Source organism: Sceloporus undulatus, chromosome 5 (assembly GCF_019175285.1).
Source record: "Sceloporus undulatus isolate JIND9_A2432 ecotype Alabama chromosome 5, SceUnd_v1.1, whole genome shotgun sequence".
In the NCBI taxonomy this organism is placed as follows: Eukaryota; Metazoa; Chordata; class Lepidosauria; order Squamata; family Phrynosomatidae; genus Sceloporus; species Sceloporus undulatus.
This window is the reverse complement of record NC_056526.1, coordinates 233,897-250,513: the sequence shown is the minus strand read 5'-3', so window position 1 is coordinate 250,513 and position 16,617 is coordinate 233,897. Positions and strand designations below refer to the sequence as shown.

At 55.6% G+C, this 16,617-nt stretch overlaps 1 protein-coding gene across 1 annotated transcript in view; it reads right to left on the bottom strand.

Annotated features, from left to right (window-relative positions):
• The window catches only part of SND1 (staphylococcal nuclease and tudor domain containing 1), a 229,721-nt gene that overhangs the window by 125,736 nt on the left and 87,368 nt on the right, over positions 1-16,617 (bottom strand). The window lies entirely within an intron of this gene.

Genomic DNA, 16,617 nt, shown 5'->3' with positions numbered 1-16,617 from the left:
GGACCTCGGGGACTCTGCTGTGAGCCCAGAGCTGCCCCATGTAACATCAGGAGCAGATTATCAGCCCCACGAGGTACAATGCTTCCACAGGAGGCAGGGTCCACCCTCCCCATGCAAAGGATCCACGGGTCCAGTTCTCCAAACCATCTCCCATTAAAAAGGCTGGTGGGGGGGGGGCTTATTTGTTGAGCGCTCTGATACTCGGCCCAAGGTCAGGGGCTCTGCCACTGTCCCCACGGAGGGTGCCAGGGGGCTCAAAGTGGAGCCTGGGGTCAAGGCTCCTGCCCACTGGTGCCACCCCAACGACCAGCTGCTCAAGCATGGCATGGGGACAAGCCAACATCCCCCTATCGGCTAGACAGAGTTCCTGGCCCTTCTCTGCCTCAGCCGATTCTCGTCGGGCAGCACACACAGTCACACATGCACAACCTGCAAGCCCTTGCACAAATTATCCAGCTCAATTTAGCTGGATATAATTACCTGTAATGACCACACTACAAATTGCCCTGTAGGCATCTAATGGTCTACCAAAATGGACCAAAGAAAGGCAAACAGGCCAGCTGGTGGGGCGTCCCCGAATCAGGGTCCAGACTGAGGCCTCCCTGCCCTCCACATCTCCACCCGGCAAAGGCATTTTCTTCCAGCAGCTCAAGCAGCGAGGGGGGGATTGTGGGAGCAAGAGACCCAGTTTTGCCAGTTTTACCTTCCCCTAAGAACCTGGGGTCCCTGGAAAACACAGAAACCGCTTCAAGGACAGAAGCAACAGGATCCCATCACATTCCATATTTTAAAAATGCAAAAGCTAGAGCAAGCAGAGGAAATCTGGATTCCACTCTGCCTCTCTTGGGCAAATGCAGATGCACAGAGCCCCCCCCCCCGAAAGTCCGGCCAGAGTGGCAGCAGTGTGCTTACAGAGCCTGGCACCTGCTGGACAGTGCCCACTCAGGAGGTCAAGAGAGGAACCAACTGCTAACAGGCACACGGAGGAAAAGCCTGGAGTCACGGCAATGGACGCGTGGCCACATGCCAGCCAGGAAAGCTTTGCATAAGAAATGGACTTTGCCGGGAGGCAAATCCTACAAGCTGAAGAGGTTCTGCACATTATTCTGCATGTGTTTGAATCCTCTGCCCTAGTTGCCAGAAGTGGAAAATGGAGCACCTTCTTGCAGGTCCTCCACCTGAGAGCCATCCTGGAGAGGAGCCTGAAATTCCTTTTGCGTTTGAGCAGATTAGAGAAACATCAGAGAGTTTGAAAGTCCAGTTGCCAGGGGCTGGGCAAGGCTGCTGGGCTCTCAGGATGCCCAAGGGGCCATTGTGCAGGGATGGCTTTGGGCCACAATCCCTTACTGAATATAGAGGGGGAGCACCTTTTCCTACTGACTGGTCAAGGCAAAGACGAGAGGCCAGGGAGGGACGGTGCCATGTGTCCAGAGGCTGGGCAGCCTCCACTCAGGAGGGCAAGGGGACAAAGACCATGGGGGGGGGTGGGTTTCAGGTGACAGGGAATATGGCTGTTGAGTATAAATGCGAGCTTCAAAGAGAGGAACCCCAGCCCTCCCTCCATAATACTCAGCTCCCAGTCCAGGGGGGGAAACTGACCAGCAGGAGGTTCAGAGAAAGCACAAGGCAGTGCCATGCGAGTCTTCTCTCGCACAAGAGAACATCAGGCGGGGGGACTGACAACTTAAGGGCAATAGCCCATGCATGGTTGGCCACCATGACTGACCAAACGAACATTCTGAGGCAGGGGCAGGGTACCAGTGGACACCAATAACGCCACCGTTGCTGCCTTGGCATGGTCCTTGTGGGTTCCTTTTGGCAATGGAGGAAACAGACTGGAAGGAAAGAGTTCAGGGGAGCCTCCATCTCTCCTCCTCCAGGTGGTTTCAGCAAGGACTTTCCTCCAGCAGGACAGCTGCTTCCCAAATAAAGTGCTCAACCAACCGCTGCAGGTACAATCCAGTGGAAATGACCGTGCACATTTTAAAAAGTTTTTATCTTATGTCCGAAAGCTTCTTTCCTTGCCCCTTTCCACAGCCAGCCTCAGGAGAGATCCAAACGCTTGTTTGCAGTTCTTTTCTCCATTGGGGAGAACAGCCTCCTGCACCGTCAGGAACGCACTCATGCCCACACCAGAGCCCACCAAAGGGACATCCTTCTTCAAACCCAAGAATGATTAAAAGCTCATTAGCAAAGTCCAATTAAAAAAGAGAAAATCAGCCAGCTTGAGCTGAACCAAAAAAAGAGCTGCCATCTTAATCACTTTCGTTATCAAAACAGGCTCCCTGCTGGAGTCTGGTAATTGCAAGCCGGCCATTTTAACAAGATTAGCATGTGATCAGGCAAGGTATTGATGGCGGTGCCGCTGGCCCTCCCCAAAGCGTGGCAAGTGGGACACAGAAAGGCAGAAGCAGACAAATGTGGGCATGGTTTTTGTGGGTTTTTCAGGCTATGTGGCCATGTTCTAGAAGATTTTCTTCCTGATGTTTCGCCAGCATCTGTGGCTGGCATCTTCAGAGAATGATGTGGGCATATCCACAGAGGCCTCTGCCGCACACCCAGCAGGCCTGGCCCACCCTGGAGCCCACATGACAGGCCAAGCCCTATGGACTGCAGGGGCGCCAAGAGCAGCAGCCCCTCGAATATGCCAGCAGTGGGAGGTTGGGGATGGAGCCCTCCTAGAGATCCAGGTAGCCACATGGGGGCTGAAAGCAGCAGCGAGTGGACGAGTGGATGGATGGACGGACGGACGGATGGAGGGAGGGAGGGAGGGAGGGAGGGAAAGTGCTGGTGGGCACGTAAGTCTGAGCCCTGGTCTTGGAAAGGAGGTTGGGCTGAAACCCACCTCAAGGGCAGAAGTAAGGGGCACTTGGCTCAGCTGCTCAGGCAGAGGAGCAGTAACTATGAAGAACAGTTTGGGAAGGCGAGTGAAAGGCATGGGAGGGCCTCTTCTGGCTGGGGAAGTGACCGTCTGCTGGTGGGATCCTCCTTTTCCTCAGGGACCCTCCAGTCCTCCCCCCCTCCCACTTTAAGGAAGCCTGGGGGGGCAAGAGAACTTTGCGCCAAGCGGCTCCAAACAACACAGAAGGATCCCCGACAGCCTCCCAGCGCCAGCGCCCGCATGCCATTGATCTCCACCGTTCTCACAGAAGCCAATTAGGATGTGAAAGCACAAGGCCCCAATCTCCAGGCCAGCTGCCCAAGGAGGGAAGAGCTCTTTGATCGCTAAGATAGAAGCCACCTTTAATCAGCCCATTTAGCAGCTTCTAAATGGAAGGTCCCACAAAGCACCTGTGGCAGCAGCAGTGGGGGGCCCTTGATGCCACTCCAGCTCCTGCCAGGATGAGCAAGAAGCCAAGCCCTCCCCCCCCCCAGATCCTGCAGCTTCATAGCTCCCTTTGCTGTGGCCCTGGAGGCGCTCCCACCCCACTCTGCGGCTGGTCAGACAAGGACCAAGGAGCAAGCCCAGCCCTGGCTGACCACAAGCATGGATGGGTGCCTGAGGGGGGCAGGGAACCCAGCCTATCTGCCGCCTTCTAGAACTCATTGGACCTTGGCAGAAGGGCGGCGGCAGCACCCTCCGAGAAAACGAAAGGACCTGGCAGGATGGCAACCCTGGGCAAGCCCCCGGGGCCCCCACAGCACCCCACAGGGAAGGGGCCCCAAACCACATGGAAACACCTCCATTGTGCCAAAAGCGGGAAAGAGAGGCTCTGGCACCAGAGCTATGGGGCCAAGGCCAGGCATCCATCCTGGTACGGAAGACCTCGGGGATATCGGGAGAGAGTCAAGGGGAACGTAAGGGGGGGCAGCAGCCTCATCTTGGTTCTGCAAAGGGGCACGAAGCCCCTTTGCCCTCTGAGCCACTGATGGACAGAGGAAGAGGAGCCTTCAGACCGAAAGCAGAGACTCTGGCCGGCCAACTGGCCAGCCACCTTCACGGGGTGGCCACCTTCAACGTTTCCACATTTGCCAAGGCCCCCTCCCTTCCGCAGGCGCCTGAGAAGCAGCCGCCACAAATTAATGAAGTTGTTTGTCTTGTCAGATTGCGTTACACACTGAAGCAACTTGTTAGATAATCAGAGGAGGCATGACAGTTCGTTCTCCTCCGGGGAGACCTGGACAGAGCAGCAGCAGCAGCCATTCCTGCCTCAGAGAAGAAGGCGCCTGGGAAGGCTTGGAATGTGCCACCGAGGGGCCCCTGGCAGCTCCTTCTTCCAGGGAAGATGCAGGACTAGGAAGGACCCAGACCAGGCCAAGGTAAGCCATCCCCTCTGAGGCTAGCCTGGGACAATGTCCCATGGGAAAATGGGCCTCCTGCCCCAGTCCAGACCCCAGAAGAGGGACCACAGGGGCCAAGCCCCATCATAACGCGGGATCTCCAGCTACAGCGGACCTGCTCCACTTGGCAATAGGCAGGGGTCAAAATTAAAATAGGCTAAACTTCTTTGGGCCGCAGATAGGTTTTTTGTAGCTCACTTTCCAAGCAAAGTATAATTAAGATTAAACCATCTTAATAATTAATAACTATTATTCATCAATACTAATTAATGTTATTAATCTTAATTCTGTCGTCGTCCTCCAACTGGTGCTCTCCTCGGCAGAAGGCCAAGTCACGGAGAAGGCTTGAGGGGCGAACATTCCCATGTCCCCCTTCTCTGCCATCCGGCTATCTCTTTGGAAGAAAGCTGGGCAGTCTTGGAGTCATTCCACATTTCGTGGACTGCCCAAAATCCTTTGGCGGGCCACAAGTGGTCCGTGGTCCGTATGTTGTGCAGGCCTGAGCTACAGCATCCCCAGAAGGATGCAGCCGTCCAGCCTCTTTTGAAGATGTCCAGAGAAAGAGACCCACTGCTGCTCTAGGTCACTGGTTCCACCGCCAAACTGGTCTTATCCTGAAGACACTCCTTCTAACTTTCCATTGTACTCTACTCTCCTGTGACTTAAAACCATGAGACCTGATCTAACCCTCTGGGAAAGTAGCGCACACTAAGCACTTAAAAAGGAATGCCTTGATCGCTAAAAGTCAGCATGGGTTTCTCACAAATAAGTCATGATCTGATCTCTTTTTTGATAAAACTGCCAGCTCAGTAGATGAAGGGAATGCTGTGTATCTTGATTTCAGTGAGGCTCTGATAGGGTCCCCCATGATATTCTTGCAGGGAGACTGATGTGAACTGTGGGCTAGGCAATACTGCTCTCAGGTGAATTAGTAGCTGGCTGACCAGCTAAACCAAAGCGGCTTCCAGATTCGGGCTCAATGAGGAGACTTCTCTCTTCCGCTGTCTCAGCGTGGCAGACAGGCACATAAAGCCAGTCCGCTGCTGACAGATGAGCTATAGGCCATTCGTCTGCTGGGACCCTGCTGCACAGAATGAGGCCAAACCCAGAGGCCTGGCCCCCAGAGGGTGGAAGCTCCACCCCCAGCACGCGCTCCCGCCCCCGGAGGGTGGAAGCTCCACCCCCCGGCTTCAGCCCCCCAGTCGCCTGAGGGACAGCAACCTGCCCAAGGCTCAAAAAGGTTGCCTACCCCTGGGTTAGATGGAGCCCAGGGACAGCAAGGCTTCCTCCTCTGAGAGGGAAACAAGGATGGGCCCCTTCCTCCCAGGAGGAAGAGGAAGACCAATCCTGCCTGAGGCAAGCAGGCACCTAGCATCTCCCTCTTCTCTGGCTGGCAGCTGAATGCCACCGCAGCTCTCCTGGCAGAGAAGCAGCCCTACCGTCCATCTGATGCCCTCCCAGCCAGGAAATTGATTTATCGCACTGCATGACCACAAGCGGCGGCGGTGGCGGCGGCACCTAACTGCAAAGGACTCCACTCTGCGCTCCAGAACGACTGAGGAGGGACCCATTCCAAGCAGGCAGGCAATAAAGAGCTCCTCGAAGAGAATTCAATTTATCGGATGCTGGCACACTCCCAGCGGGGAGCCCCCTCTCTCCCCCCCACCACCCACACGCTTGCAAAGAGGCTGAGCAGAGACACGGGGGAGACCCACACCTCCCTCCCAGGCCCCCCATAAGACCAGTGGGGTGGAAAGAAGCACACAGACCAAGCCCATCCAGAAAAGCAGGGGGTGGCTGGGAGCAATTGGCCAAGCAGCGACCCCTCAAGTGCCAGCTGCCTAAGAGCAAAAGCACACAGCAAAGTGGCCATGCCATGTGCAGAGGAGCCACAGGGGCCAGGAGGAGGCTTCAGGGCCTGGCAACTGCCCTTCCGGCCCTCAAGACTCGGGCTCGGGCTGGGTTTCTAGGCACTCGGTCTGAAGGGACTCGGGCTGGGTTTCCAGGCAGCTTTTCCACAAGGAAACTAGCCCACAACAGGCAGAGACAGACATCGCAGAGCATCACACTGCCAATCCAAAGCACTTTCACAACAATGAGCCAACAACACAACGGCCTTTCAACAACATTTCATAAGCTGACTGAAAAATAGTTTTACAAGCACCATAAAAAAGTCCACGAATCCCATCCACAGCTGCAAGAGGCCAGCAGGGAAAACCACAGAAGCCTAGCGTTGGAAGAGACCCCAAGGGCCCTTCTGCCATGCAGGAACTCTCAATCAAAGCCCTCCCTATGACAGACAGCCATCCAGCCTCTGCTTAAAGACCCCCAAAGAAGGACACTCCTCTACTATCTCCGAGGAAGTCTGTTCCACTGTCGAACAGCTCTTACTGCCAGGACGTTCCTCTGAATGTTGAGGTGGAATCTCTTTTCCTGGAGCTTGCATCCATTGCTCCATTGTGTCCTATTCTCTGGAGCAGCAGAAAACTAAGCTTGCTCCCTCCTCAATGTGACACCGCTTCAAATATTTAAACAGGGCTATCATATCACCTCTTAACCGTTTCTTCTCCAGGGCTTCACTATCCCATTGCTCTGGGGATGTGCTGAGAATTGGAGACAAGGGCTTGGCACCAGGGCACCAGCTGCACACTGTATGCCAGCTTAAGACTCTGCATTGGTTCTTGGTGGTGCATGCCATAGTTACATCCCTTTTGGACTACTGTAATGCACTCTACTTGGTGCTGCCTTTGAAGAGTGTTCAGAAACTTCAGCTGGTCCAAAGAGATGCAGCCGGACAGTTAACTGGGACAGGTTACAGAGACCACACAATACCCCTGTTGTAAGAGCACAATTCAAAGTGCTGGTTGTGACCTATAAAGTTCTCTATGGCTCAGGTCCAGGGTACTTTGCAGGCCATATCCCCCTGTAAGAACTGGCCTGGGCTCTGCGATCCTCAGGAGAAGCCCTTCTTCGCATACCACCACCATCACAAGAACAGCTGGTGGGGAATTGAGAGAGGAGGGCCTTCTGTGAAATGGATCTATGAATCCCAGTAGACTATAAGTTGAACATGAGCCAACAGTGTGATGCAGCAGCTAAAAAGGCCAATGCGATTCTAGGCTGCAACAATAGAGAGGTAATAGTGCCACTCTATTCTTCTTTGGTCAGACCTCACTTGGAATAACACTGTGTTCAGCACAATTCAAGAAAGATTTCTGCTAAGCTGGAGCATATCCAGAGGAGGGCAACCAAAATGGTGAAGGGTCTGAAATCCCCAGGGGCAGTTTGCCTTTACCCTCCTCTGGTACACCTGGGATTCCCTGGAGATCACCCATCCAAGTCCTAACCCACCCTGAACCTGCTTAGCTTCCAAGATCAGGGAGGCTCTGTCTCCTTCTGGGTACTGAGCCTGGATTCTGCCACTTCTGCTGCCTGCAAAATGTGCCACTTTGTGGATCACAGGAACTACACGGCTGGGCCTTGGCCCTGAGCTGGCCTCTGGGTGCTGGGGCTGACCCCAGCCTCAATGTAATGCAAGATCCCACCCACCTATGGACCTTGAGTTAGTTAGCAAAACGCAAGAGGAGCACAGAGTCCAAACCCTCCTGGGCAGCAGAGGCCCTGCACCTGTGTTCTCCATGCCCAACTACTGCAAGATACAGGACCAGTGTTTTAGAAAGCAGGGGCTCTTCCACTGAGATGCCAAAGCTCCTCAGAGACCCAACAGGACCACCGGCAGAGGGTCGCCTTCCCTCGCAGGCTGGCACCGGTCCTTGGGGAAGACTCACAGTCCAGTTCTACCCCTTCCTTGCCATTGGCTCAAGGGCAGCGACCATATTCCTTGCTGACCTCTGAATCCTCAGAGGAAGGCAACCAAAGGACATCCCAGCAAACGAACAGAAAAACAAGGGGCCATGGTGGGCTTCCACATAAGAAGCCCCACTATCGGCAGACAAGGCGGAGACGCAACGCCATGTCTGCCCCAGCAGAGACCTTCAAAGGGGCCACCTATGTCTGGCTGGCTTTTCCCGGGGTCTTCTACCACCCATATCGCCAGCCCCCTTCACACACACCCAGCTCTCCACAGAAGAGCCCCGGTTGGGTGGCCAGGTGGGCACAAGGCAGTCTGCTTGCGGCCCAGGTGCGCACACTCAGGTGTGATGATACGGACTGCCGCAGCTGGTCTTCTTGTCCTGTTCCATGAAGGATGCCTCATCGCAAGTTACTAATTCCTTCGCTGTTGCCATGGAGACTATACCAGTTCCCCCCTTCTCTCCATGCGCTGCCGCAGTGGATTGCCACTTCTTCGCTCTGTTCCTGCTTCTTCTGTTTACGGCGCTGGACGGCCCGTTCTGCTCCTGTTGTTCAAAACCACCAGCGCGAGCGAGGGTCAGTGGCCGGCCAGCATCAATGCTCCAGGTGGGAAGATGGGGCTGTGTGGCTTCTCCACCCCCACCTCCTGAGCCTCCTATATTCAGAGCCTGGCCTTCTGGGACCCACATGGAAAAATCCGGCCCCAGCCTGGCTGGCTGCAGGTGTGGATTTGCACCCAACATGGAACAAGATGGGCGGAACCAGCCTGGCATGGCTGAGAGCAGCAGGCTTTGGCGCTCCCATCAGGGATGCTGGCAAATGGCCGGGGCTGGCTGAGCAACCTTGGCCTAAACTGACCACCATCGTGGTGGCCACAGTGGCAGTGGCTGCTTGAGCCCACAGGCCTCCCCTGCCTTAGAAAGACCCACACATCCCCCGTGCCCCCCTCCCCACAAGCAACTTTGTTTTAAATAGGTCAAAACATGGGCTTCTCCCTCATAGCAGTGGAAGATATTCTGCTATTAATTCACTCCAAGAAATGAAGCTGGCGGACAATGCTTTCGTGGCTGCTCTCCAGAGGCCTTGGCAAGGCTCAGAAGCAAAAGGGAGTTCCTGGGAGGAAGCTGCCCTCTATGGGGCCAGAGCATGGAAGGCAACACGGCCGCACAGAAGCAACCCCAGCCCCGACCTGGGCAGCCTCTTGCCCTGTGCCTTTGCTTGGAGGATAGCAGGTGGGTGCTGGAATGGCACCTAGATCCATCCACTCGTGCCTCTTTAGGAAGGGTGTGCAGAAGAGGCGGGAGGGTGGTTGGGGGCTTTGGGGCCAGACTCCTCCATGGCAGCCTGACTCTGGCAGACCCGCCGGGGCACTGCTGCCTTGCGAGGCTTCAGGGGCCACCGAGAGGCAAATGCACACCCAAACTCACACCCAAACTCAAACAACTGGAACCAGCTGTTGGGAGAGCTCTCCTGCTGAGCCACATGCCTGGCACATATGGCCTGGCAGCCCTGCCTCAAAGCCGACCCATTCACACATGACTACACTAGATGACCCACCTCCTCCCAGGTAGGAGCCACACTGGCAGGTAAGTGGCATGGGCCCCAGTGGTCCTGGCTGGTAGGGGGAGGGGGGCAAGCGAGGAAAGGGTTCCTCTGCCCACCCACAGGGAAAGGGGCACTTCTTCTTCAAGGAAGCCCTCTGGAAGGCGGGGAGGGGGAACCAGGTGCCAAAGGTCCAGGTAGAGTATCCTGGAGAGAGGAAGGAAGGAAGAAGTGCTGGAGAGGGCAATGCAAAAAAAAAGTTCCCCTCTTCCTGGTTGAGGCTGTGCCAACCCAACCTGAACTTCATGTGGAAAGAAAAGCCTGAATGCTGGGAAGTGCAGTCTAGTAGCTTTGGAAGAATGGCCACATCCTGTAATCCCCTCCAGCCCCGTAGGGACCCCACACACCATCCCCAGACCACCTTTCAGTCTCTCTCTCCTCACATTTGGGTGCAAAAGGGCTCCACAGAGGTTCACCAATGCAACCTATGACCCTGATCCCTGATAAATAACACGTGTGCACAGTGCCAGCACTGCCTCCCCTTGCCTCTCAGCAGCCACTCTCTAAGGCTTAAGGGCCTCTTTTTCTGACCCACAAGGAGGAGGAGGAGGAGGAAAAGGGTAACTGGGGAAGGCAGAGAGGGCCACCAACTCATCCCTCTCCCACCGCAGACACCATTCAGCCTCAGAGACTAACAGAACAGGTTGCCCAAATATGTTCCTGCTCCTCCAACCGCTGCCGTCACCACCGCTGCCTTCATACTCGGCTTCCTGGAAAGCGATTCTGCCTCCGATTAAATATTGACGATGCAGCTGGTGCTGGGGAGCATTGGCACCCGGCCTTGCTTCTGCGCCCCCAACTCCTGGGCGCTCCGGAGCAGCAGGCATCGCGGGCACGCAAGAAGCACTTAGCATTTCACAGTCCGCCAACCAAGCCACACCAGGCAGGCGGCGTGTCAGATCTGGGACCGCACAATCAGCTCCCTTACATGATACACGGACAACTTCCTGTGATCCTTGTAACGCAATTTAGCTAAGACGCGGCGCTGATCAGCTTGCAGCCCAGCTCCTTATTAATCTTTTATTGCTCCACAAGTTCCTTAATGCCACTTTGTGCAACTGCTCCTAATCCGGCTCATGCAAACTGGGAGACTAGCAGGAGGCGCTGGGTTCCTTTGGAGCAGCCTAGAGGGAGAGTAGCAGGCCAAGCTCAGTGCCAACCTCAGCCCAGGCCCTTATTCTGCCGCCTGTGCATGGCGTGGCCCACCTTCACCCCGGGGGCACACTGGAGTCAGGCAAGGAAGAGTTCAGCCCCAAGCCCCTCTCACACACACCAATCCCTGATGGGAGGAACAGGATTACACGGTGCTCATGGCCCCGCAATGCTTGGGAACCTGCACATGTGTGGGTCACTGCCCCACACCCTTCTTTATGGAGGAGAGGAGAGAGGGTTCCCATCTCTAAATATGTCCCCTGTGTCTTGTGTCCAGCAAGAATTAAACGCTCCCTTCTCCTCCTCAAGCTTCTGCCAAAAGCAGGACCCTCCCAGAAAGAGGGCATGCAGCCCCCCAAGACCCCCTTCCCTTCAAGAAGTCCTTCCACAGGCTCTGCCTGGGACCCAAGGCCCCACTCTGGGCTCACATCACGGGGCCCAGAGCAGCCAAAGGAGCCAGGCTGGTTTCCACCAGGGAGCAAAACATGTCACCACCAGCACCCTTTATTTATATCCCGCCTTTCCCCCAGAGTGAAACTCAAGGCAGCTGACAAGTTAAAATCAATACAATATGGTTACCATACAGTAAACACTGAAATAAAATTAAACTATTAACGATGCTGAAGCTATTTACGACACACTTGAAAATGACGACAAGCAGTTTAACCAGTAAAACCTAAAACAATGCAGCACGCTCTCCACAGCCCTTTCCTCAAAAACAATCAGTTGGAGAGCTGTGCTGGAACCGCACTCGCTCCATGCTGCTGACCAGCCTCCTCTGTGGCACAAGGTTCAGCCTTCCCCAGCTCCTTTGCAAGGGAGGCACTCCCCATCCATCCATTTATCCAGACTGCATCCCCTCCCATCCCGCAAGTTCTACGTCCTCAAGGCAGCCATGGCTCTGCTAGGCCCAAAACATGGCAGAGGGAGACTCTGCAAGGCTGGGCCCCAAAAGCTCAAACTGGGCCTCTGGGGGCAGGGAGGGGGCAGAGGGAAAGGGCAAAGAGCCCGTGGGTGTATGGTGGCAGGAGGGCCCAGCAAAGGCCCAGGTGGGGCAGCAGACCAAGGCCCATCTGCCCCATGCCCCCCACCAGCTGTGCCCTCCCTGGGGGCCCATTATGCCCAGCAGAGAGAGAAGCGCTCCCAAAAGCTTCCCAGGTCAACCATCTGCTGTATGTGCCGCTATCAGGTGCACAGGGGAGCAATTGCAACCTCCAAACTGGGGAAAGGAGGGCAGGCTAGCGAGCGGCCGTAACACACGGCAGGTTCTTGCGCAGGACAGCCAAGGCGGGGTTGGCATCCTCATCAGGCACAGGGAAAGGCCCCCTGCCCAGTCCCGGCCATACGCATTGCTCTGGCTCTGTGGTCTGGGCCCTGCCTGATGGATGCCCAGAGAAGCCGCTAACAAGAGTTATTTGGAGCCACGCGCCCATTGCAAGCTGTCGAATTTGTTGAAAGAAGGAGCTTTGTTCTCCAGGCAAACGCTGGTAATTGTTAAAGCCTTCTGTGACTAGAGACTCCCCAAGAGCTATTTTTAAACCTACAAGAAGAAGAATCTGCAGCTCCCGAAGAGGCAGCCAGGGACCAAGGCAAGCGTCCTTCTCAAAGGCCAAGCCTCCCAAACTGCCACTCAAGAGCCCGGCCGCTGCCTAGTGAGGGGTCCGGCAGCACCTGCCCCTGCCCACCCTCCCTGCGCCACAGAAGCCCTGCCCACCACCCGCCGCAGACGGACGCCTTCACAAGCGGCAGGTTTTGGGGACTCCTTGGTCCTTGACAACCTGAGGCTGGGCCTGAGGCTTCCACCCAGATGCACAAAGACACCCCAAGCAACAGCCACATATGCAAAGGAGAGCAAGGAAGCCAGGAACGCTTGGCAGCACTGCAGCAGGGACAGATAGAAAGATCCATTAAAAAGGGAGCTTCCAGTTCCATATAAATATCTTCATAATCAGTTGACAGGGCAGGCAATAGGCGGCAGCTCCAGTTTAATGGAGTTTGATAAAATGCAACTCTTCCTGCGATCCGCTTGACTGCAGCGGCCGTCCGCTGGGGCAGAGGAGGGAAGGGCAGTCGGAAACTGGACAGAGGGAGGGCAGGAGGAAGGGGCTGCCGGCCTTTGACCAAGGCTAGGGAAGCAGAGGGCCGAAGCCCCCCACTCGCCTGCCCCAGCCCCACAGCTGCTCCCCACGGGGCCTCCCAGGCCAAGTGCAATGAAGGCAGAGAGCCAGAGGCCCTACCACAGACAGATGCCAACTCCTTGGAGCAGGCAAGGTCCTAGGTCTCAGGATTCAGGGGGAAGGAATGAGGGCTGCAGGGCTCCCCAAAAAGAGGCCATTTGGAGCTCCGGCTGCCCCACAGAACCAGAGAATTGTCCTCCCCATCACCGCTCACAGCAGAGCTCCCATCCTATACCTGTCCATTTGGCCTTGAGGAACTCAATGTGGAATTCTGCATTTGTCTCTGTGAAATTTCATTTCATTAATTGCAGCCCAGTTTTTTAATTCATCCAGGTCCTTTTCAATTCCATCCCTATCTCCCTACATGTTAACTACCCCCTCCAAGTTTTGAATTATGTGACAAGGATTCCTCTTCCACTCCATCATCTCCTCAGCCAGCCTTGCAGAGGAAACCTCAGGCAGGCCCCAATCCAAGCTCTCTCCCTCTTGAACATTAGGAAGAACGTCCTGATAGTAAGGGCTGTTCGACAGTGGAACAAACTCCCTTGGACTGTAGTGGGTTCTCCTTCCTTGGAGGTCTTTAAACAGAGGCTGGACGGCCATCTGTCAATGGGGATTCTTTGACTGAGGATTCCTGCATGGCAGAATGGGATTGGACTGGATGGCCCTTGCGGTCTCTTCCAACTCTATGATTCTATGATGAAGTCCCTGATGCTTCCCAGTGAAGGCATTGCCGGATCCCGTCGCTGCCAGCGTTGTTTCCAATGGGACAGTTGGAAGCTAGGCACCCATGCAGTCCTGGCAGATCACTGCCAGTCGGTGTAGCCAGCGCTAAGAGAAACAGAGACCAACAGGCCCAATGGCCTGGGGCAAGGCTAGCCATGTGCCAGGGCCAAGCCAGGTCAAGCCAGGCAACTGGGGCCCCAGAGCCAGCTGTAGCCGCCCCCCTGAGAACACCAAAGGGAAGGGGGCCATTGAGACAGAGTTCTCCCCTGGAGTCAGATGGCTCTTCCTGCTGCCCGCCTCGTTCCAACTGGGCAGGGAGGCACGCCCAGAGGCTGGCGAGAGCGACCTGTCCACCCTGACCAAATCCTGCGTTCAAAACCCATTTGGCGCAGGGTGAGGCTGGAAGGAGATGAAAGGTGGCAGGACTTTATTACTCTGAATTTTCAGTTTGTCAGTTTCCATCTATGACTCCAGGAGCCTTGGGAGCCATTGGTTTTCACGGGGGAGAGAACGCGAGCTATCTCTCATTGGAAATATTTCCCTCCCTCCTTTCCAGCCAATTCCACGGAAAAGTGCAGCTGGCCACCTGGCCACCCCTGACTTACCCAGCCTGGAGAGACAGGTGACAGCGGATAAGCCACAGCTGCCAACTGGGCCAAGCAGCTCTCATCCCTCATTCTAGGGGGTCCCACCCAAAGGCTCCGGAGCCCGTCCCACTCACCCTTCCAGCACTCTTCCTCTTTGGGCACATTATTCTGTTGGCCTCCCCTCCCTCCCATCCTGCCATGGCCACCCCTTGCCCCAGGAATCCTGTGCAATCCCTCCTGCCGCCCTGCCACCCCTTGGCAGAGAGTGCCCACAGCCTCTGCTTCACCCTTGCAGCCCCCCTAGAATCATAGAATCGTAGAGTTGGAAGAGACCACTGGGGCCATCCAGTCCAACCCCAATCTGCCATGCAGGAAATCCAAATTAAAGCATCCCCATTGACAGATGGCCATCCAGCCTCTGCTTAAAGACCTCCAAGGAAGGAGACTCCACTACACTCCGAGGAAGGAGTGTGTCCCACTGTCAGACAGACCTTACTCTCAGGAAGTTCCTCCTAATGTTCAGGTGGAATTTCTTTTCCTGGAGCTTGCATCCGTTGTTCTGGGTTCTGTTCTCTGGAGCAGCAGAAAATAAGCTTGCTCCCTCATCAACATGACATCCCTTCAAATATTTAAACAGGGCTATCATATCACCTCTTAACCTTCTTTTCTCCAGGCTAAACATCCCCAGCTCCCTAAGTCGTTCCTCATAAGACATGGCTTCCAGACCCTTCACCATTTTAGTCGCCCTCCTTTGGACACGCTCCAGTTTCTCAATGTCCTTTCTGAATCGTGGCGCCCAGAATCCTGGCGTTGTAGGCAGGAGCCCTCCTTGGACCTAATTGCCTCCGGCACATGGGCTGTTGCCCCCCTCAACAACTGCTCCTTATTTGCATCTCTTAAACCTTTAGTCTCTCCAGCGCCAGCTTCCTAATCTCTTCCCATATATGCACAGCATCACTCCAAAGCTCTGCTCCTTTTGGGAAAGACCTCTGAAAATCCCTCCTCTGCTACAGAAGGGCCTCGCCATGCCTTCCTGGAAAGAGAGATGGATAGCCACTTGCCCACCAAAAGTGGCCAGTGTTCTGAGGACAATCTGGGCCTGGTGGGTGGCTAGGTGCCGACATCATTTCCACAAGCCTCCTCCATGGCTCAGCTCACAGCAGAGCCAGAACCCACCAGAGCAACTGGCCAGCCAGACCCCACACTGGTCTTCAAGACACACGTACCCACCTTCTCACCCCACCCCCAGGGGAAAGAATCCCCACCGCCGCCACCAGCACCATGCCCCCAGTGCCAAAAACACCACCCCCGGCCCACAGGCAGAAAGTGATGGCTGGCGAGCCCCCTTGGCACTCCATGTCCCCTATGGGCCAGTCTCCATCCACTCACAGCTGGCACTGGGGCCTTGAAAGGCATTCCTCTCCCTCTCAATCACTGCTGCCAGCAGGAAGCCCCCCCCCCCCCCGCCATTAAGAGTGTGCAGAGCAGGACAGAAGTGTGTTAACCACACTCCCACAGACACACCAATGAGCGCTTGCATCCCACCGTGTGGCAAAAAGAGGCCCAAAGCAGCCCATCCTTAGTCTAGGAATGATGCCTGCCTCCCTGGGCAGGAGGCACAACGGGGTCACCCACCCCCACCATGCCAAGCACCCCACTTTCTCTCATGAAATGGCAGCCAGGTACCTACGAAGGATCCCAGGAGCCAAGGAAAGGGCTGTGGCAAAATGGAGCCAAGGAAAGGGCTGTGGCAAAATGGAAGAGGCTGGCCTGTAAGCCAAGGGCCGTCTCTCACCCCAAGGAAGCAGCAAAGACTGGACCAACTGGATACCAGCCGGACACCAGACCAGCCTCGTGCTTTACACCCCAGCTCCCTAGATGCTGGAATGCTGGGCTTTGTAATCCAGCACCATTTGGAGACCTCCAGCTGGGAACCAGCAGTCTGCCACACCAGTAACAGAGACCACCCCACCTCACCCACTCCAGATACAGACCCCCGTGGCAAACACCCAAGTCACCTTGAGGCCACTTGCTTCAACCTTCTGCGGAGAAAGTCAGCTATTCTCCCCCACCCCAATAAAAAACTGAGACCCCCAACCCCTCCCACACATGTGTACCCTGTGCACAACTCCCACCAGGGCAGGCTCCTCCGTCTCCAGTTGCCCTCCCTCCAAGGCATTAGCTCCCCTGGCACCCACCCACAACAGCGACATCCCCCGAGAGCCTCAGTGGGCAGAGCCAGCACCTTCCATTCATTGAGAGCTAGGCGAAATGTTGGC